The sequence below is a fragment of the Schistocerca cancellata genome, chromosome 1 (genome assembly GCF_023864275.1).
Source record: "Schistocerca cancellata isolate TAMUIC-IGC-003103 chromosome 1, iqSchCanc2.1, whole genome shotgun sequence".
In the NCBI taxonomy this organism is placed as follows: domain Eukaryota; kingdom Metazoa; phylum Arthropoda; class Insecta; order Orthoptera; family Acrididae; genus Schistocerca; species Schistocerca cancellata.
Genome location: NC_064626.1, coordinates 85,088,226 through 85,110,446, shown reverse-complemented (window position 1 = coordinate 85,110,446; position 22,221 = coordinate 85,088,226). Strand labels below are relative to the sequence as shown.

Genomic DNA, 22,221 nt, shown 5'->3' with positions numbered 1-22,221 from the left:
GACTATCAGGATTCACTAGGTTCGAAAGATAAATTACCACCAAAGGTTGTGTCAGTCACCAGAAAAATAATAAATGCGGGACTCTATGGGGAGTAGAAATGATACATTTATTTCACCTATAATGACAACCTATAGTATAGTGAAGCTTACTCTGACAACACAAATAAACACGTTCTCACAACGTTGGTACCATGTATTTCTTATACAGTGTGGTCCATCTGAAGTTTCGGATGAGATTATCTCGAAAACTACATATCGGGTAAAATTAGTGGGCAAGACAAGTTCGTAAGCTTAAAGGGACCTCCAGTCCCTGCCCTCTTAGATGGGGCGGTGGGCAACTTTTAAATCTTAAATGGAAACCCCCATTTTTTATTACAGATTCGGATTCTCCATAAAAAAGTAATCAAGTTTTGTCCGAAACATTTTCTTAAACCATTGACAGATGGCGCTGAAATTGAGAAAAATTAAACTTTGGGGAGAACTCCGATTTATTTAGAATGATCCGAGAAGAATGCATCAGATCGATAAAAAATGTGCACCACTTCTTTCATTACGCCAAGTTAAGCTATATTTTTTACGAAATGTACTGTATCCTACTTTTAGCGTTACCAAGGAACAACAACATGGACTTAGTAGAATGATGTTCCCATGGGCTGCTTCGTTAGTGTGAGTCCCCTTTCGTCTCACAATTTGGGGTGCTTAATTAATGAAATTAGCCAGGAAGATATTGTTCAAAATTATCCCCATTAGCTTCTGTGCATCGTCTGCGAAAGTTATCCACGGTTTTGAGCAGCACATCCCGTGGTATGGCTGCACACGCTCTTCGAATGCGTTGTTCGATATCGATTCGGGTCGTGGTCAGTGTTTCATAAACAAAATATTTTAAATAACCCCACAAGAAAAAATCAGGAGATGTTAGGTCTGGTAAACGTGGAGGCCCCTGAATTGGTCCGCTACATCCTATGCACCGACCAGGGTACTGTAAATTTAAAACGTTCCGCACATTTTTAGGATATTGGGGAGCTGCTCCGTCCTGTTGGAACCACATTCGTTGCCTAGTTTCTAAATCAACATCTTCCATTAGCTCCAACAAATCATCGCGGATAAGTTATAATTAAGATTCCCCAGTAACACTTCGGCCAAAAAACTGCGGTCCTATCAAATAACCGCTTAAAATTCCACACCAGACCATTAAAGACAATTTGTGTTGATTGTCTAAGGGTCTGTGCCAGTGTGGATTGACAGGGGACCAATAATGACAATCATGACGACTTAATTCACCATTGTTTTTAAATGTGGCTTCATCGGTGAACATAGTGTATCTATAAAAATCATTGTCACCTCTTATAATTTCCAAGGCCCATTGGCAGAAATGCACACGTATTTGCATATCTTTCGGCGTTAATGCACTGTCAGTGTGAAATTATACGCTTGATATTTATGTGCCTTCAAAATCCTCGAAACAGTTTATTTCGGTATTCCACTTTATATCTGAATCGCACGACTACTATTCTCGGAATCCAGTTGAACACAGGCGAGAACAGTATGGATACGTGCGTCATTTTCATTGTATTCGCAATGATGGGATGGACGGTGCATGCATCCATTTCGAATAATGTTTTCGCTTGGATGTCGTCTGTTTGGGAAACGATCCGCATACAATTGCGCAGTTGCAGCGTAATTCTTATAGCATTCACTTAAAATTAACATCGTAACAACAATCTCTGTAGGAGGATAGTGAGCCATGTTTCGCGAAAGAATAATTTATTTTCGTCAGTTGATGTTCACGGTTAACAATCTGAAAGTGAAGTGATGTCTGATCGCATTGCATCGATCTTTATACTGAGCCATAGTTCGCATTTTGGCCACGGTAGCGCCACAGTCGGGTGAGTAATGCAATTGTGAAGAGTTCCATAACGAGATTTTAATACCATTCCGCCTCCCTCCATCAAAAACTGTGGTGGGTAGGATACATTTTGTAAAAAAAGATAGCTTAATTTGGCGTAATGAAAGAAGTCGTGCACATTTTTTATCGATTTGGTGCATCCTTCTCGGATCATTCTAAATAAATCGGAGTTCTTCCCCAATTTTAATTTTTCCCGATTTCAGCGCCATCTGTGTCATTGGTTTACGAAAATGTCTCGGACAAAACTTGATTACTTTTTTATGGAGAATCCGAATTTGCAGTAAAAATGGGCGTTTCCATTTAAGATTTTAAAGTTTCCCCCCGCCACACCCAATGGGGTGGGGGCTGGAGGTCACCTGTAGTATCATTTGATGTCGCCCTTTGAGCTTACGAACTTGTCTTACCCACTATTTTTACCCGATGTATAGTTTACTGGATAATCTCATGCGAAACTTCAGATGGACCACCCTGTATAACTTATGAAAGGGTCACGTGCATCCGTTGCCTCTTGTAGTCACTCCTCTTTTAAAGGTTCAACGAATCATCGTATATACAAGCAATCTGTGTGAACAATAATTTTTACGTAAATTCGAGAACACGTTCACAAGGCAAATATAATTCAATATTGTTCATCTTTTCTTGTCACTCAGCGGAAACCTCTATGAATAACGCGATGCTAAAATGAATCCTTGACCCAATTGAAATTGTATCGTAATAAACTGTTCCGTCAATCTCACCCTTTCAGAAATGAATGGAATAACTTTTCATTTACAATTAATCACTTTTCAATACCTTTTCAATATCCTTGCCCCTATTAAAATTGTATCGTAATAAACTGTTTCGTCAATCTCACCCTTTCAGAATTGAATGGAATAACTGTTTCATTTACAACTAATCACTTTTCAATAAAAAGCAAACTTGCTTTCCCAGTCTAAATAAACATTAATTATCTACCTTTTCGTTGCTACGTATTAACTAAAAAATGCTATTCTTCTCTTTAGGCCGGCCGTGGTGGTCTAGCGGTTCTAGGTGCTCAGTACGGAACCGCGGGACTGCTACGGTCGCAGGTTCGAATCCTGCCTCGGGCATGGATGTGTGTGATGTCCTTAGGTTAGTTAGGTTTAAGTAGTTCTGAGTTCTAGGGGACTGATGACCACAGATGTTAAGTTCAATAGTGCTCGGAGCCATTTTAACCATTTTTGAACTTCTCTTTAGGGTTTTGTTTTCTTTGAACTTCGTTTTTACCAACATGCCAGTCTTTTAATTTATTGGCCTCCGGATTTACTTTTATACAAAAGGACATATTCGAGATATCAGTTTGCTTTGAAATAAACATTTTAATATTTTCCTTATAAAATAAAAAAATGGCTCTGAGCACTATGGGACTCAACTGCTGAGGTCATTAGTCCCCTAGAACTTAGAACTAGTTAAACCTAACTAACCTAAGGACATCACAAACATCCATGCCCGAGGCAGGATTCGAACCTGCGACCGTAGCGGTCTTGCGGTTCCAGACTGCAGCGCCTTTAACCGCACGGCCAATTCGGCCGGCCTTTATAAAATAGTTTATGGATAAAGGACGGGGCCGGTAGACTTTTTCAGTTTAAAGCAGTTAATTATTTATTTCCTGCCATTAATCCATTTACAGGTACAAGTCGGCTGTATACTATACGAATGCTAGTTCTCTATTCAAAACCCTACTAAGCGGAAATGTAATAAAAAATAAAATGTCACCGCCACTTTTCAACTATATGAATTTTAAATAATCAAACAAAGCGCAACGACTTCAGGCGCTGACTTCCGCGACCCACTAACATTTAAAACTAAAAAAAAAAAAAAAAAAAAAAAAAAAAAAAAAGCACCTGATGATCTGTTTTAGAGAGAGTTAGGTTGGTTTCTAACAAATGGTTCTTGATTTGTCGTTTAGGGACAAGGGGAAAAGCTGTCAGATTCGCAATAAACTTCGGATTGTTTTTCAATGAATGACTATTAGGGGGGACAATCGTTGTCTTTAATATAAACCACAAGTTCAGTGCATCCAACGAGATTTCAGGAATTCCGGAATTTACTATAGTACGACACTCACACCTATTTCACACAATAAATCCTAAGCAAATGTCGTTAAGACAATATTCCTCAATGTTTGTGTACATCTATACAACCACAATAACACAATTCAACGCTACAGTCCCTTAGTGCGTGCCTTAATCCTCAACCACAAAATAACTAAACAACTTCGCGTGAACACGTCTCTTCACACCCACTATCCAACGAAAAATCTAGATAAAATATTCAAATACGATTCGCCACGAAACGCGTAGCTATGAAGCAGCACAACGCACCAGTAATCACAAACAGAGAAAGCTAATCTCAGGCCTATACCTGGCGAGTCTACAATCTACCAAAAGAGGTGAAATAATCAGTTTCTACACAAGCCGATAATCTTCTCAAAATATCTACGTAAACGACTTAGAACTGCTTTGAACACTCTTGAGTTCTGTCCCCTTTGCAGTCTAATTCACGTATCGTACGTGTGAGCCGATCTCATCTCACTCTTGAGATGATCTCTCTCGAGGCTCGCTACTTGAACAATACTCGGACACTAAACTGAAATTCTAGAAGGACAAGCCAATAACAGTTCTCTGCGAACAAACATACCACGTTAATCCTCTCTTTCACAATAAGTGTTTCTTATCAGCGTCGGCAAAGGTTTATAGTGGCCAGCAGCTGCTTAGTTGTCATCTTTGCCGCTCGCCTTGATTCGCTAGTAGGCTGGGCGTTGGAAACTCGCTGACTTAACAGGACACAGCTTTTCTCGAACTCTAGGTGTCACATACAGGGTGTTTCAAAAATGACCGGTATATTTGAAACGGCAATAAAAACTAAACGAGCAGCGATAGAAATACACCGTTTGTTGCAATATGCTTGGGACAACAGTACATTTTCAGGCAGACAAACTTTCGAAATTACAGTAGTTACAATTTTCAACAACAGATGGCGCTGCGGTCTGGGAAACTCTATAGTACGATATTTTCCACATATCCACCATGCGTAGCAATAATATGGCGTAGTCTCTGAATGAAATTACCCGAAACCTTTGACAACGTGTCTGGCGGAATGGCTTCACATGCAGATGAGATGTACTGCTTCAGCTGTTCAATTGTTTCTGGATTCTGGCGGTACACCTGATCTTTCAAGTGTCCCCACAGAAAGAAGTCACAGGGGTTCATGTCTGGCGAATAGGGAGGCCAATCCACGCCGCCTCCTGTATGTTTCGGATAGCCCAAAGCAATCACACGATCATCGAAATATTCATTCAGGAAATTAAAGACGTCGGCCATGCGATGTGACCGGGCACCATCTTGCATAAACCACGAGGTGTTCGCAGTGTCGTCTAAGGCAGTTTGTACAGCCACAAATTCACGAAGAATATCCAGATAGCGTGATGCAGTAATCGTTTCGGATCTGAAAAATGGGCCAATGATTCCTTTGGAAGAAATGGCGGCCCAGACCAGTACTTTTTGAGGATGCGGGGATGATGGGACTGCAACATGGGGCTTTTCGGTTCCCCATATGCGCCACTTCTGTTTATTGACGAAGCCGTCCAGGTAAAAATAAGCTTCGTCAGTAAACCAAATGCTGCCCACATGCATATCGCCGTCATCAATCCTGTGCACTATATCGTTAGCGAATGTCTCTCGTGCAGCAATGGTAGCGGCGCTGAGGGGTTGCCGCATTTGAATTTTGTATGGATAGAGGTGTAAACTCTGGTGCATTAGACGATACGTGGACGTTGGCGTCATTTGGACCGCAGCTGCAACACGGCGAACGGAAACCCGAGGCCGCTGTTGGATCACCTGCTGCACTAGCTGCGCGTTGCCCTCTGTGGTTGCCGTACGCGGTCGCCCTACCTTTCCAGCACGTTCATCCGTCATGTGGCCAGTCCGTTGAAATTTTTCAAACAGCTCCTTTATCGTATCGCTTTTCGGTCCTTTGGTTACATTAAACCTCCGTTGAAAACTTCGTCTTGTTGCAACAACACTGTGTTCTAGGCGGTGGAATTCCAACACCAGAAAAATCCTCTGTTCTAAGGAATAAACCATGTTGTCTACAGCACACTTGCACGTTGTGAACAGCACACGCTTACAGCAGAAAGACGACGTACAGAATTGCGCACCCACAGACTGCGTTGTCTTCTATATCTTTCACATCACTTGCAGCGCCATCTGTTGTTGAAAATTGTAACTACTGTAATTTCGAAAGTTTGTCCGCCTGAAAGTGTACTGTTGTCCCAAGCATATTGCAACAAACGGTGTATTTCTATCGCTGCTCGTTTAGTTTTTATTGCCGTTTCAAATATACCGGTCATTTTTGAAACACCCTGTATCTACAACATTTTAACACAAAAAATATAAGAAAACTTTACAGACCTCGTAACAAACTCCATGTTCACTCAAAACATTATAGTCGATAGTAAGTTGAGCCGGTATTAACAAGTGATGCGCTTTTTAGAACTGAAGTCGTTTGGCGTATTACTAGAGATAACTGAATCAGAATTACTAAAATCAGTGGGGCAACTACCAACCGAATCACTGTTCAAGTTGCTTTGTACAAAGTATGAGACTGGCGATATACCACCAGACACGTTGGAAAACACACAATCGCCAAGTTATCAAGGGCAGACAAGTTCAAGAACTATTACACAATCAGTTTATCAATTCATGCATCCAAAGCGCTGACGAGAATAACACACAGAAGAGAAGAAAACTGAGGATCTGTTTGATGGCGATCTGCTTGGTTTTAGGGAAAGTAAAGCCACCAGAGAGGAAATCATGACGTTGCGGTTGAGAATGGAAGCACAACTGAAGAAAAATCAAACAGGTTCATACTATTTGTCGACCAGGAAAAACTGTTCGAAAATGTAAAATGGTCCAAGATGTTCGAAATTCTGAGAAAAATAGGGATAATCTACATGGAAAAACGGGTAATATATAATATGTACATGAACCAAAAGGGTACAATAAGAGCGGAAGAGCAAGAACGAAGATCTCGGGTAAAATATGGTGTAAGGCAGGGATCCAATCTTTCGGCCGTGCTGCTCCATACATACACAAAAAAAAAAAAAAAATGTTTTGAATCAATTCGGTTCCGAGAGTTCCGCAACCTGTAGAGAAAATTGGAATAGAGATCAACATAAACATAATTTCCGCCCTTTTTGTTGCTCATGAAAACCACACATTGCATGTTGTACCACCATACAGCGAGACCTTCAGGGGTGGTGGTCCAGATTGCTGTACACACCTGTACCTCTAATACCCAGTAGCACGTCCTCTTGCATTGATGCATGCCTGTATTCATCGTGGCATGCTATCCACATGTTCATCAAGGCACTTTTGGTCCAGATTGTCCCACTCCTCAACGGCGATTCGGCGAAGATCCCTCAGAATGGTTGGTAGGTCACATCGTCCATAAACAGCCCTTTTCGATCTATCCCAGGCATGTTCGATAGCATTCATGACTGGGGAACATGCTGGCCACTCCTGTCGAGCGATGACGTTATCTTGAAGGAAGTCATTCACAAGATGTGCACGATGGGGGCGCGAATTGTCGTCCTTGAAGATGAATGTCTCGCAAATATCCTGTCGATATGGTAGCAACTATTGGTCGGAGGATGACATTCACGCATCGTACAGCCGTTACGGCGTCTCCCATGACCACCAGCGGCGTACGTCTGCCCCACATAATGCCACTACAAAACAGCAGGGAACCTCGTCCTTGCTGCACTCCCTGGACAGTGTGTCTAAGGCGTTCGGCTTGACCGGAATGGCGCCAAACACGCCCCTGGCGATTGTCTGGTTGAAGGAACGTGCGACACTCATCGGTGAAGAGAACGTGATGCCAATCCTGAGCTGTCCATTCGGCATGTTGTTGGGCCCATCTGTACCCCGCTGCATCGTGTCCTGGTTGCAAAGACAGACCTTGCATTGGACGTTGTGAGTGAAGTTGCACATCATGCAGCCTTTTGTGCATAGTTTGAATCGTAACACGACGTCCTGTGGCTGTACGAAAATCATTATTCAACATGGTGGCGTTCCTGTCAGCATTCCTCCGAGCCATAATCCGTAGATAGCGGTCACCCACTGTGGTAGTAGCCTTTGGGCGCCTGAGCGAGGCATGTCGTCGATAGTTCCTGTCTTTCTGTATCTCCTCCATGTCCGAACAACATCGCTTTGGTTTACCCCGGGACGCCTGGACACTTCCCTTGTTGAGAACCCTTCCTAGCAGAAAGTAACAATGCAAATGCTGTCGAACCACGGTATTGACCATCTAGGCATGGTTGAACTACAGACAACACGAGTCGTGTACCGCCTTCCTGGTGAAATGACTGGAACTGATCGGCTGTCGGACCCCCTCCGCGCTGCTCATGCATGGTTGTTTACATCTTTGGGTGGGTTTAGTGATATCTCTGAACAGTCAAAGGGACTGTGTCTGTGATACAATGTCCACAGTCAACGTCTATTTTCGGGAGTTCTGGGTGCCGGGGGATGAAACACTTTTTTTGATATGTGTGTGTGTAGAGAGAGAGAGGACAATCAATGACGGAAATAAAAGGAAGAGTAAAAAAAAAATGGCTCTGAGCACTATGGGACTCAACATCTTAGGTCATAAGTCCCCTAGAACTTAGAACTACTTAAACCTAATTAACCTAAGGACATCACACACACCCATGCCCGAGGCAGGATTCGAACCTGCGACCGTAGCAGTCCCGCGGTTCCGGACTGCAGCGCCAGAACCGCTAGACCACCGCGGCCGGCAGGAAGACTCAACAGTGGGATTAACATTCAGCTGAAAGGATAGCAATGATACGATTTGCTGATGACATTGCTGTACTCAGTGAAAGCGAAGAAGAATCACACGATCTGTTGAATGGAATAAACAGTCTCGTGAGTACAGATTACGTATTGAGAGTAAAACTAAAGAAAGACTGAAGTAATGAAAAGTGCCAGGAATAAGAATAGCGAGGTATTTAACATCAAAACTGGTGATCACATAGTGGACGACGTTAAGCTATTTTGCTAACTAGGTAGCAAAATAACCCATGACGAACGGAGCAAGCAAGACATCAAAAGACGACTAGCTCTGACAAAAGGGGCATTCCTGGGAAAGAGAAGTCTACTAGTATGAAAAATTGGCCTTAATTTAAGGAAGGAATTTCTGAGAAGGTACGTCTCGAGCATGGAATTGTGTGGTAGAGAAATATGGCCAGTGAGAAAACCGCAACAGATGAGAATCGAAGCGTCTCACATGTGATGCTACTGAAGAACTACATCTACATCCATACTCCGCAAGCCACCTGACGGTGTGTGGCGGAGGGTACCTTGAGTACCTCTATCGGTTCTCCCTTCTATTCCAGTCTCGAATTGTTCGTGGAAAGAAGGATTGTCGGTATGCTTCTGTGTGGGCTCTAATCTCTCTGATTTTATCCTCATGGTCTCTTCGCGAGATATACGTAGGAGGGAGCAATATACTGCTTGACTCTTCGGTGAAGGTATGTTCTCGAAACTTTGACAAAAGCCCGTACCGAGCTACTGAGCGTCTCTCCTGCAGAGTCTTCCACTGGAGTTTATCTATCATCTCCGTAACGCTTTCGCGATTACTAAATGATCCTGTAACGAAGCGCGCTGCTCTCCGTTGGATCTTCTCTATATCTTCTATCAACCCTATCTGGTACGGATCCCACACTGCTGAGCAGTATTCAAGCAGTGGGCGAACAAGCGTACTGTAACCTACTTCCTTTGTTTTCGGATTGCATTTCCTTAGGATTCTTCCAATGAATCTCAGTCTGGCATCTGCTTTACCGACGATCAACATTATATGATCATTCCATTTTAAATCACTCCTAATGCGTACTCCCAGATAATTTATGGTATTAACTGCTTCCAGTTGCTGACCTGCTATTTTGTAGCTAAATGATAAAGGATCTATCTTTCTGTGTATTCGCAGCACATTACACTTGTCTACATTGAGATTCAATTGCCATTCCCTGCACCATGCGTCAATTCGCTGCAGATCCTCCTGCATTTCAGTACAATTTTCCATTGTTACAACCTCTCGATACACCACAGCATCATCTGCAAAAAGCCTCAGTGAACTTCCGATGTCATCCACCAGGTCATTTATGTATATTGTGAATAGCAACGGTCCTATGACACTCCCCTGCGGCACACCTAAAATCACTCTTACTTAGGAGGACTTCTCTCCATTGAGAATGACATGCTGCGTCCTGTTATCTAGGAACTCTTCAATCCAATCACACAATTGGTCTGATAGTCCATATGCTCTTACTTTGTTCATTAAACGACTGTGGGGAACTGTATCGAACATGGAAGCACGTTGAAGATCACGTGGACTGATAAGATAAAGAATGAGGAGATTCTCCGCAGAATCGGTGAAGGAAGGATCAAATGGAAAACAATGACATGAAGTAGGGACAGGATGATAATACATGTGTGGAGACAAGGGGAATACCTTCCATGGTAATAGACGGGGCTGTAGACAGTTAAAACTGTAGAGGAAGACAGAGTCTGGAATACATTTAACAGATAAATAACGACGTAGAGTGCAACTGCTGCTCTGAGAAATATTTACCAACACAATAAAAACAAAATTTCGTTACTACCAATGTAGTCTTTGTTTCCAGCCGAAAACCTTTAACTTTGGTTTGGTTTATTCACATTTTAATCGGTACGTCATTCAGACAAACGCAGAAGAAATAAAATAACGACGCAGTTGAAGATAGAATGGTGAACCACCAAGGAACAATTTCTGAGCAGTCAGCCTTACATCTCGATTTATGGTTTTTTCCATATTTTCCTATCTTCCACAACTGTCTTTGTTGTGGGTTCATAGTTTGGTAGAATTCTTTTTGACGATATAGACAATGTTGTACACATTTTCTTATATTATCCGCTATTCCAGATCTACCCTAAGTGTTTTTCAAGTGGTTACAGATGACGAAAGCAAAGCGGTAGTCAACATGAGGCTGACATGACTCACAGAGGGTTACATCAGTTTCACTCTCTTTGTTAATGTTGACTACTGCTGTGTTCTCAGCACCTGTAAACACATGAAAGAGACCAAAAGTCTATCTGGAAAAGTGAATAGTATAATAAAATGCGTACAGTGCAGTCGATGACGAATATAACATCATTTAAAAAATTTTACCGTCTCGGAGAAAACTTTTCATACCTACAGAATTTTACTACAGGATGGTCCATGCGTGTGGAATCACTATTATACAACAAAAACAGGTGTATACATAATTCAAAGTAGTGCGAGGTGGGGGAGGGGGATAGAACCTGTGAAGCTACGTGACTAACATGGACACTATTTTGGAAACCGTCGTCTGCGATGCATTTCGTGACTCTCTGTTGAGAAAAACTGAAGTTAGCCGTCCATTAGTAATGACATAGTGCATGGGGGCTTTATTAAATATTAATGAAAATATTTTTTAGTAGCTGTAAGTCCGATTACGCAAGTCTCGTAAACGGCTGGCCCTGACTAGTTTTAGTACGCAATCTGACTGCTTAGAATGACAACAAAGAATGTGAGAAAATTTCTGTTAGCACAATTAATTAATTAAGTCCCCAGCAACTATAAAACCTACGAAACAACAAACACAAGTGTAGCTGTTCTGTATGTGGTAGTATGACTCAACGCACATCTGGCACGGTTCTTCTTCAACAAGACAAGAATTTTTAAATACGAATTATACTGACGTGATAAAAGAAAATTAGAAATACTATAATTGCGCAAGAAAACCAGAATTACACTCTAACACAAGAACACACGCCAGATGCTTTGATGACTGAACCTGTAATGATACATTATTCAGAACACTGAAAGAATGAGAGAAAAAAAAAAAAAATTTTTTTTTTACCTTCGTTTATATTGATGAAAGGTACTCTGATCATTACAATATCTCCATTAGAATAACATCTGCTATCTCTCCCATCAAATAACTGCATAAAATATGGAACAAACACTCACTACTACATCTGAACAAGAACTGCCCACCTCCGTTTCTTAAGAATCACTGCCAGTGGAGGCGGCGGAACAAAACTCTCTGGCGCGATCTCTGGCGCTGTGGCTCAGTGTGGCCACCTTTCAATAGCTTACCGAGACTGGACGAAACCTGTCATTCTCCTACGACGTACTGTTCGCAGACGAGGCTAATATCAGCGTGAACAGAGATGTAAATAAATAGATTCGCAGATACTGCTTAGGTGCCATCCCTGAAGAGATGGATCTATCGAAGGTAGTAGGTACATCGAAAGGGTTCGTTTTGTGTGGAATATGAGGTTCTGCACTGTTTGCCTCTTCTTCAACCAGGATACACTTAATTGAAGCCGTTACAAGACGTGCTGCGTCCGCTACTCCCTTAAAGTGGGATATTTATAGCCACTGATGGTAGCTCATCTACTCTGGATATCCAATTTCCTCGGAGACTGATAGTTCGTAGAGGCCTGGTGGAGGACCGCCAATTTCCCCGGATTTAAGTCCGTTAGATGCATACATGTGGGGACTTGTGACGGCAGTTGTATATGCGTTGAAGCACAGAAACCTTGCAGCCACAGGGAGAGGACTGTTGATGCTTGTTCTCGCATTCCTGTACACAAGTTGGTTAAAGTCCATGAGGAATAGGTGGAGCGGATAACAACAATCTTACACCGGGCTGGACAATAGGTCACGCTCATCCTGTAGCAGTTATGTGTCATCACTAGCATTTACCTGGTTCTCTACAAAATGCGACATGGATCAAGAACGAATAAGGCTCAAACGAATTCCACTGTTGTTTTTCTCGTGTAATACGATACAGGATACCCTTTCCGTTACAAAATCATGAGTTGCATCCAAGACGATTACAAATAAAAATACCACCAAATTCGTAGCTTAGCGTCGTGGGTTTTATCTGTCTTTCATCTCATACAGGTTGTTGAATGGTTTGAACGTGGAAGACGAGCTACGTAGCGGTATATACGTCGCATAAATGATGTATTTCATATGTACAGGATGTTTCAAAAATGACCGGTATATTTGAAACGGCAATAAAAACTAAACGAGCAGCGATAGAAATACACCGTTTGTTGCAATATGCTTGGGACAACAGTACATTTTCAGGCAGACAAACTTTCGAAATTACAGTAGTTACAATTTTCAACAACAGATGGCACTACGGTCTGGGAAACTCTATAGTACGATATTTTCCACATATCCACCATGCGTAGCAATAATATGGCGTAGTCTCTGAATGAAATTACCCGAAACCTTTGACAACGTGTCTGACGGAATGGCTTCACATGCAGATGAGATGTACTGCTTCAGCTGTTCAGTTGTTTCTGGATTCTGGCGGTACACCTGGTCCTTCAAGTGTCCCCACAGAAAGAAGTCACAGGGGTTCATGTCTGGCGAATAGGGAGGCCAATCCACGCCGCCTCCTGTATGTTTCGGATAGCCCAAAGAAATCACACGATCATCGAAATATTCATTCAGGAAATTAAAGACGTCGGCCATGCGATGTGGCCGGGCACCATCTTGCATAAACCACGAGGTGTTCGCAGTGTCGTCTAAGGCAGTTTGTACCGCCACATATTCACGAAGAATGTCCAGACAGCGTGATGCAGTAATCGCTTCGGATCTGAAAAATGGGCCAATGGTTCCTTTGGAAGAAATGGCGGCCCAGACCAGTACTTTTTGAGGATGCAGGGACGATGGGACTGCAACATGGGGCTTTTCGGTACCCCATATGCGCCAGTTCTGTTTATTGACGAAGCCGTCCAGGTAAAAATAAGCTTCGTCAGTAAACCAAATGCTGGCCACATGCATATCGCCGTCATCAATCCTGTGCACTATATCGTTAGCGAATGTCTCTCGTGCAGCAATGGTAGCGGCGCTGAGGGGTTGCCACGTTTGAATTTTGTATGGATAGAGGTGTAAACTCTGGCGCATGAGACGATACGTGGACGTTGGCGTCATTTGGACCGCAGCTGCAACACGGCGAACGGAAACCCGAGGCCGCTGTCGGATCACCTGCTGCACTAGCTGCGCGTTGCCCTCTGTGGTTGCCGTACGCGGTCGCCCTACCTTTCCAGCATGTTCATCCGTCACGTTCCCAGTCCGCTGAAATTTTTCAAACAGATCCTTTATTGTATCGCTTTTCGGTCCTTTGGTTACATTAAACCTCCGTTGAAAACTTCGTCTTGTTGCAACAACACTGTGTTCTAGGCGGTGGAATTCCAACACCAGAAAAATCCTCTGTTCTAAGGAAAAAACCATGTTGTCCACAGCACACTTGCACGTTGTGAACAGCACACGCTTACAGCAGAAAGACGACGTACAGAATGGCGCACCCACAGACTGCGTTGTCTTCTATATCTTTCACATCACTTGCAGCGCCATCTGTTGTTGAAAATTGTAACTACTGTAATTTCGAAAGTTTGTCCACCTGAAAATGTACTGTCGTCCCAAGCATATTGCAACAAACGGTGTATTTCTATCGCTGATCGTTTAGTTTTTATTGCCGTTTCAAATATACCGGTCATTTTTGAAACACCCTGTAGATACCTAGCAAAGTCACGGTCTTCTATTCTTCAGTAGGTGGTATTACCCCGTTGCTAGGTCTGGTGTGCTTAGTTCTTTAATACTTTCACCTGTATGCCGCTGCACATACACTTCGGGCTACGTCGGTGCAATAAAACGATTTAATAAGGGAAACCTCTAAGTATTATTCAATTAATTATTTTGGCGGGTCTGTGAGGTATCGTATGGATTATTCAAGTTTCCAACTAAACTAAACTAAACTCCACCCGAACTGGCCATGAAAGCCCAATGGCACTGACCGGCGGCCGCGTCATCCTTCTTAGCTCATAGGCGCCACTGGAAGCGGATACGTAGGGGCATGTGGTCAGCACGCCGCTCTCCCGTCCGTATGTCGGTTTCCGAGACTGGAGCCGCCACTTCTCAGTCAATTAGCTCCTCAGTTTGCCTCGCAAGGGCTGAGTGCACCCCGCTTGCCAACAGCGCTCGGCGGAACGGATGGTCACCCATCCAAGTGCTAGCCCAGCCCGACAGCGCTTAACTACCGTGATCTGACGGGAACCGGTGTTACCACTGCGGCAAGGCCGTTGGCTTACAACCGCACTGGGTAGCATTTTTGAAGGTTGATTGTTGGCTAAATTACTATAGTCCTTGGCATTAGATTATACAGGGTGATTCAAAAAGAATACCACAACTTTAAAAATGTGTATTTAATGAAAGAATCATAATATAACCTTCTGTTATACATCATTACAAAGAGTATTTAAAAAGGTTTTTTTTCACTCAAAAACAAGTTCAGAGATGTTCAATATGGCCCCCTCCAGACACTCGAGCGATATCAACCCGATACTCTAACTCGTTCCACACTCTCTGTAGCATATCAGGCGTAACAGTTTGGATAGCTGCTGTTATTTCTCGTTTCAAATCATCAATGGTGGCTGGGAGAGGTGGCCGAAACACCATATCCTTAACATACCCCCATAAGAAAAAATCGCAGGGGGTAAGATCAGGGCTTCTTGGAGGCCAGTGATGAAGTGCTCTGTCACGGGCTGCCTGGCGGCCGATCCATCGCCTCGGGTAGTTGACGTTCAGGTAGTTACAGACAGATAAGTGCCAATGTGGTGGCGCTCCATCCTGCTGAAATATGAAATGTTGTGCTTCTTGTTCGAGCTGAGGGAACAGCCAATTCTCTAACATCTCCAGATACTGTAGTCCAGTTACAGTAGCACCTTCGAAGAAAAAGGGACCAAAAACTTTATTGGCTGAAATGGCACAGAAAACGTTCACCTTAGGCGAGTCACGTTCATACTGAGTTGTTTCCCGCGGATTCTTAGTGCACGCTGAACAACTGTCGTCGATTCACTTCTGCCGTACTCAATAACCCAAAATGCTTTCTGTTGAGCGGTCGCCATCTTAGCATCAACTGACGCTGACGCCTAGTCAACAGCGCCTCAAGCGAACAAATGTACAACTAAATGAAACTTTATAGCTCCCTTAATTCGCCGACAGATAGTGCTTAGCTCTGCCTTTTGTCGTTGCAGAGTTTTAAATTCCTAAAGTTGTGGTATTCTTTTTGAATCACTCTGTATATTAGTCCGTAACTTAGTACACTCCTGGAAATGGAAAAAAGAACACATTGACACCGGTGTGTCAGACCCACCATACTTGCTCCGGACACTGCGAGAGGGCTGTACAAGCAATGATCACACGCACGGCACAGCGGACACACCAGGAACCGCGGTGGTGGCCGTCGAATGGCGCTAGCTGCGCAGCATTTGTGCACCGCCGCCGTCAGTGTCAGCCAGTTTGCCGTGGCATACGGAGCTCCATCGCAGTCTTTAACACTGGTAGCATGCCGCGACAGCGTGGACGTGAACCGTATGTGCAGTTGACGGACTTTGAGCCAGGGCGTATAGTGGGCATGCGGGAGGCCGGGTGGACGTACCGCCGAATTGCTCAACACGTAGGGCGTGAGGTCTCCACAGTACATCGATGTTGTCGCCAGTGGTCGGCGGAAGGTGCACGTGCCCGTCGACCTGGGACCGGACCGCAGCGACGCACGGATGCACGCCAAGACCGTAGGATCCTACGCAGTGCCATAGGGGACCGCACCGCCACTTCCCAGCAAATTAGGGACATTGTTGCTGATGGGGTATCGGCGAGGACCATTCGCAACCGTCTCCATGAACCTGGGCTACGGTCCCGCACACCGTTAGGCCGTCTTCCGCTCACGCCCCAACATCGTGCAGCCCGCCTCCAGTGGTGTCGCGACAGGCGTGAATGGAGGGACGAATGGAGACGTGTCGTCTTCAGCGATGAGAGTCGCTTCTGCCTTGGTGCCAATGATGGTCGTATGCGTGTTTGGCGCCGTGCAGGTGAGCGCCACAATCAGGACTGCATACGACCGAGGCACACAGGGCCAACACCCGGCATCATGGTGTGGGGAGCGATCTCCTACACTGGCCGTACACCACTGGTGATCGTCGAGGGGACACTGAATAGTGCACGGTACATCCAAACCGTCATCGAACCCATCGTTCTACCATTCCTAGACCGGCAAGGGAACTTGCTGTTCCAACAGGACAATGCACGTCCGCATGTATCCCGTGCCACCCAACGTGCTCTAGAAGGTGTAAGTCAACTACTCTGGGCAGCAAGATCTCCGGATCTGTCCCCCATTGAGCATGTTTGGGACTGGATGAAGCGTCGTCTCACGCGGTCTGCACGTCCAGCACGAACGCTGGTCCAACTGAGGCGCCAGGTGGAAATGGCATGGCAAGCCGTTCCACAGGACTACATCCAGCATCTCTACGATCGTCTCCATGGGAGAATAGCAGCCTGCATTGCTGCGAAAGGTGGATATACACTGTACTGTAGTGTCGACATTGTGCATGCTCTGTTGCCTGTGTCTATGTGCCTGTGGTTCTGTCAGTGTGATCATGTGATGTATCTGATCCCAGGAATGTGTCAATAAAGTTTCCCCTTCCTGGGACAATGAAGTCACGGTGTTCTTATTTCAATTTCCAGGAGTGTATTTCGCTTCTACTGCTCCTAATAACACCGCGGTAACAACTGACGAACGACATTGCGGTTGTCTCACTAACCTATCCCTTCATCTAGCGAAATTCTTTCGTTAGCTACTCTTTTTAGCCCTTTTTATATTCCTGCTTTGCCTGCTGATTTAATTTTAAAATTCTGCAGTAGCACCAAGTTTAGTTCTTGCACTTTCCTCTTATGGTTTCAGAGGGGGCACGTTTTAATGATAAATCTCGACCGATCGCATACAGCAATAAAGCCGGCGATAGAGCTCGTGTTGTGTGACACCGGCTGTCCACCACGACGTCGTCAGCGGCAAATGGCGCCTACAAACGGACTGCTAGGTGACTGTAGCGGGGCGAGCGCGCGAGCACCGGTGTCACGTGACACAGACGCCGAGTGCGATCAAATGGTGCGGAACAAAGCTGGAGCTGGCGGAAAAACTAATGGCCAGCATGAAACTCTCGTGTATCTCCCGTCTGAGTGCACGACTACTCTTCAACGGGCGCTCCACGTCCGTTCCAGATCGCCCTTAGGTCGTCAGCGACACATTTCATGCGACCTAGAATATGATGTACTTGCTAAGCTGGACGCTCAAGATATGGACAACGTTCTTTCCGATTTAATTCCCTGACGTATACCCATTATTTGTAACAAATATTAAATTCGTCCATTCGTCATCGAGAATAACTCAGTATCCAAATATACATGTTTATTACCTTGGTCGTATAATTAAATAACTATAATCATGTTATCAGCAAAACGTCTTCTGTGTCTGCCAAGAAACCAGTACGTATAAGCTTCTATTGCTAATGGCCAAGTACGCCCGACAAGCTGCAGACAAGCAAGTCGACAAGAAAATATTTGCTAGCGAAATACACAACAACTCCGTTATAAAGACTGCCCATATTAGACTCTTTGAAAGCTTAGATGACGTACATATGCAGAGTGTTTCGATGTTAGGAGTCCTTGCTTTCGAATAACTCATTGGAGAGCACTTCATTACTGTGAATACTTGTGTAACAAACTGTGTGCGCTGGTGCAAAAGCGAGTGTTATATGTCCAAGTTGCTGACCAAAAATTATACAGAACAATGGAAAACAAAATTGGAGGTGTATTAGATAAAAATAAGTTTAACTTTACGAAACGTAAAGACATCAGAGAGTAAGTTCTGCGCTATTTTTGATAATGGAAAGAACAGTTAGGAAAAGTTGTGCCGGTTTCGAAGAGTTTATCGATCTTGAATTGGTGCTGCAAAATCAAATGCAAGATGTATGGAAACTTCGGAAAATATGTAGAGGAAGACGGGTAACGTACAAAATACGGTACAGAGGAATCGTAGGGGAAAACAGTAATGGTAATCAAGAAGAAAGGTAATGGATTAAAAAATGGTTCAAATGGCTCTGAGCACTATGGGACTTAACATCTGAGGTCATCAGTCCCCTAGAACTTAGAACTACTTAAACCTAACTAACCTAAGGACATCACACACATCCAAGCCCTAGGCAGGATTCGAACCTGCGATCGTAGCAGTCGCGCCGTTCCGGACTGAAGCGCCTAGAGCCGCTCGTCCACCGCAGCCGGCGAATGGATTAAAAAGTCGTAAGGCAAGTAAGTAGTATTTCTCATTTAGAGTGAAATACGCGAATCGAAGAAAAAGTGGAGGAAATAAAAGAAACTTCTAGAAAGAACAGAATTCATGGTGAAAGGATGTCAGTGAGAAGACTCGCTAACGACATTGCGTTATCAAGAATCACTGGAGACGTGCAACAGAATGAACAGTCCACAGAGTGTAGAATCAGGATTCAGAGCACGTGCTAAAATGAGCATTCTTTGCTAAATGAATTCTACAGTTGTAAAAGACAGGTCTTAATTAGATGAAGACAGCATTGTACAGAGTTTGATTGTGGAGTGCAAGGAAATCGGAAGACAATTGATGCATCTGAGATGTGGATATACACATGGAAAATAAGGTGCTCCGATCGGGTATTCATTGAATATGAGTCGGCGAGGTCAGGTCGTGAAGAGACCTGATGATAGGCAATGGGTTAACACATTCTGGAATACAAAATACAGGGTGATTCAAAAAGAATACCACAACTTTAGGAATTTAAAACTCTGCAACGACAAAAGGCAGAGCTAAGCACTATCTGTCGGCGAATTAAGGGAGCTATAAAGTTTCATTTAGTTGTACATTTGTTCGCTTGAGGCCTGCTGACTAGGCGTCAGCGTCAGTTGATGCTAAGATGGCGACCGCTCAACAGAAAGCTTTTTGTGTTATTGAGTACGCCAGAAGTGAATCGACGACAGTTGTTCAGCGTGCATTTCGAACGAAGTATGGTGTTAAGCCTCCTGATAGGTGGTGTGTTAAACGTTGGTATAACCAGTTTACAGAGAATGGCTGTTTGTGCAAAGGGAAAAGTTCTGGACGGCCGAGAACGAGTGATGAAAATGTAGCACGCATCCAGCAAGCATTTGTTCGCAGCCCAGGAAAATCGACTCGCAGAGCTAGCAGAGAGCTGCAAATTCCACAATCAACTGTATGGAGAGTCCTACGAAAAAGGTTAGTTATGAAATCTTATCTGTCCGTAACTACCTGAACGTCAACTACCCGAGGCGATGGATCGGCCGCCAGGCAGCCTGTGACAGAGCACTTCATCACTGGCCTCCAAGAAGCCCTGATCTTACCCCCTGCGATTTTTTCTTATGGGGGTATGTTAAGGATATGGTGTTTCGGCCACCTCTCCCAGCCACCATTGATGATTTGAAACGAGAAATAACAGCAGCTATCCAAACTGTTACGCCTGATATGCTACAGAGAGTGTGGAACGAGTTGGAGTATCGGGTTGATATTGCTCGAGTGTCTGAAGCGGGCCATATTGAACATCTCTGAACTTGTTTTTGAGTAAAAAAAAACCTTTTTATATACTCTTTGTAATGATGTATAACAGAAGGTTATATTATGTTTCTTTCATTAAATACACATTTTTAAAGTTGTGGTATTCTTTTTGAATCACCCTGTATATTTGTGTGCAAAACTCAACACCGAAAATAGGTTTCACATGCTGTGTCACTGCTAGGGAACAGAGCTTGATTAAACTTGGGCCATACGTAGAAAGAACTGCTACAATTTACCGAAGAAGGTAACTGAAAGAAATACGCAATGAGACGAACAGAAATAAAACATTCATTCAAAGACGATAATTAACTAAAACGCAGTTCATTCCGGGGTGTTAAAAAAAGGCGGGACATAGTTCTTAGTAGTGTGTGTGATCATCACAGATAGCAAAGCATCCTCTGCTAACTGCTTCCATGCTCGTCACAACGCTGGGAAGGAGTTCTACAAGAACATAATAGGGCGTTCCATTCCTATATCAGCGCCGTTGACAAGTGATGCATGGTCGATGGTGACGCGGATGTGCTGCAGTACCTCTTCCCAACAAATTCAACATGAACTTGATGAGATTTCAGTCGGGGAAAAGGCAGCCAGTCCGTTCGTCTAATACCCTTTTGCTGTCCGGGATTCTCAGCCGTACTTTGTTTTATAATTTTATTATAACATACATGTTTCAACTAACAGAAGAATCTAAAGTGGCCAAGTAACGTTAACAGATTCATAAGAGAGTACTTATCCTGCTAACAAATAGACAGAAATGCCTATAGGGACAGTAATATTTTAGGCTTCAATTTCTTTGACCTCGGTAAATTCGACCTTGACGCAAGTAAAGTTGACCACATACCTCACGGCCAGAGGCGTAAGCAGCGCGGCCACAGCGGTGTTAGAAGATGTGAGAGGGGAGGGGGGGGGGGAGGAAGGCGTTTTCTTGTTTGTCTACCAACGGCGACAACTCCTGGGCGTGCGCGACCTTTGCAACAGCTGCTATAGTACAAGTTCTAACTTGTTCATCCTCAAATGCGGTACTTTTTTGTTGCAAGGCATGTAAGATAAAATCAAGGCCGTTGTAAAACAGCGCATTGAGTAGGTGAAAAGTGACATTTAAAACATTTTGAAAAATTGCTGTTATCAATCAATCAATCGTCCGCTCACACAGACAACAAAACAACATTTGGTCCGGCAATTACAGTATCACCACTATGGTAATGCTGCGGGTGGCAGTGATCAACAGAAAACAGTCGACTCGAAGTTTTCCGAATGAAGCCGACATTTTACGATCAGTGCCTCGTGACCTGTGGCCTGCAAATGGCGGTGTTATTAGAGCTAGTGTATTCGGGGTATACAATATACTAATTTATGAAGATTGCTAATTAATAATAAGATCGATATGCATGCCCCCCAACGTGCCGCCCCACCTTGTCAACATTTATTCTTGACCAAAACTGTCACACAACCACTGGCCTAGCCTGACAGTTCCCCCGACACCAATCCCAACAAGTGCGCCACGTCCATATGCGCCAACGAACATCCGGGAGTTGTCAGCCACGCTGCTTGAGGAATGGAGCTCCTTACCACAAAACCTCCTTCCCAGTTTTGTGCCTAGCATGGGAGCAGCTCGTGGACTACACGTTGTCGTCTGCCGTCTGTGTTGATCACACACCCTATTAACCCACTCACTTACTAATATACTTCCACATATTCGCGCCTGTACCTACTATATAAATTTACAAACAGCCTATTTTGTCTTACACACCTCGCCAATTTATATAATATTTTTAATACTAAT

At 43.9% G+C, this 22,221-nt stretch overlaps 1 pseudogene; it reads right to left on the bottom strand.

Annotated features, from left to right (window-relative positions):
- Positions 1-14,977: 14,977 nt before the first annotated feature.
- Positions 14,978-15,095, bottom strand: LOC126098453 (5S ribosomal RNA; annotated as a pseudogene).
- Between the last annotated feature and the right edge of the window lie 7,126 nt (positions 15,096-22,221).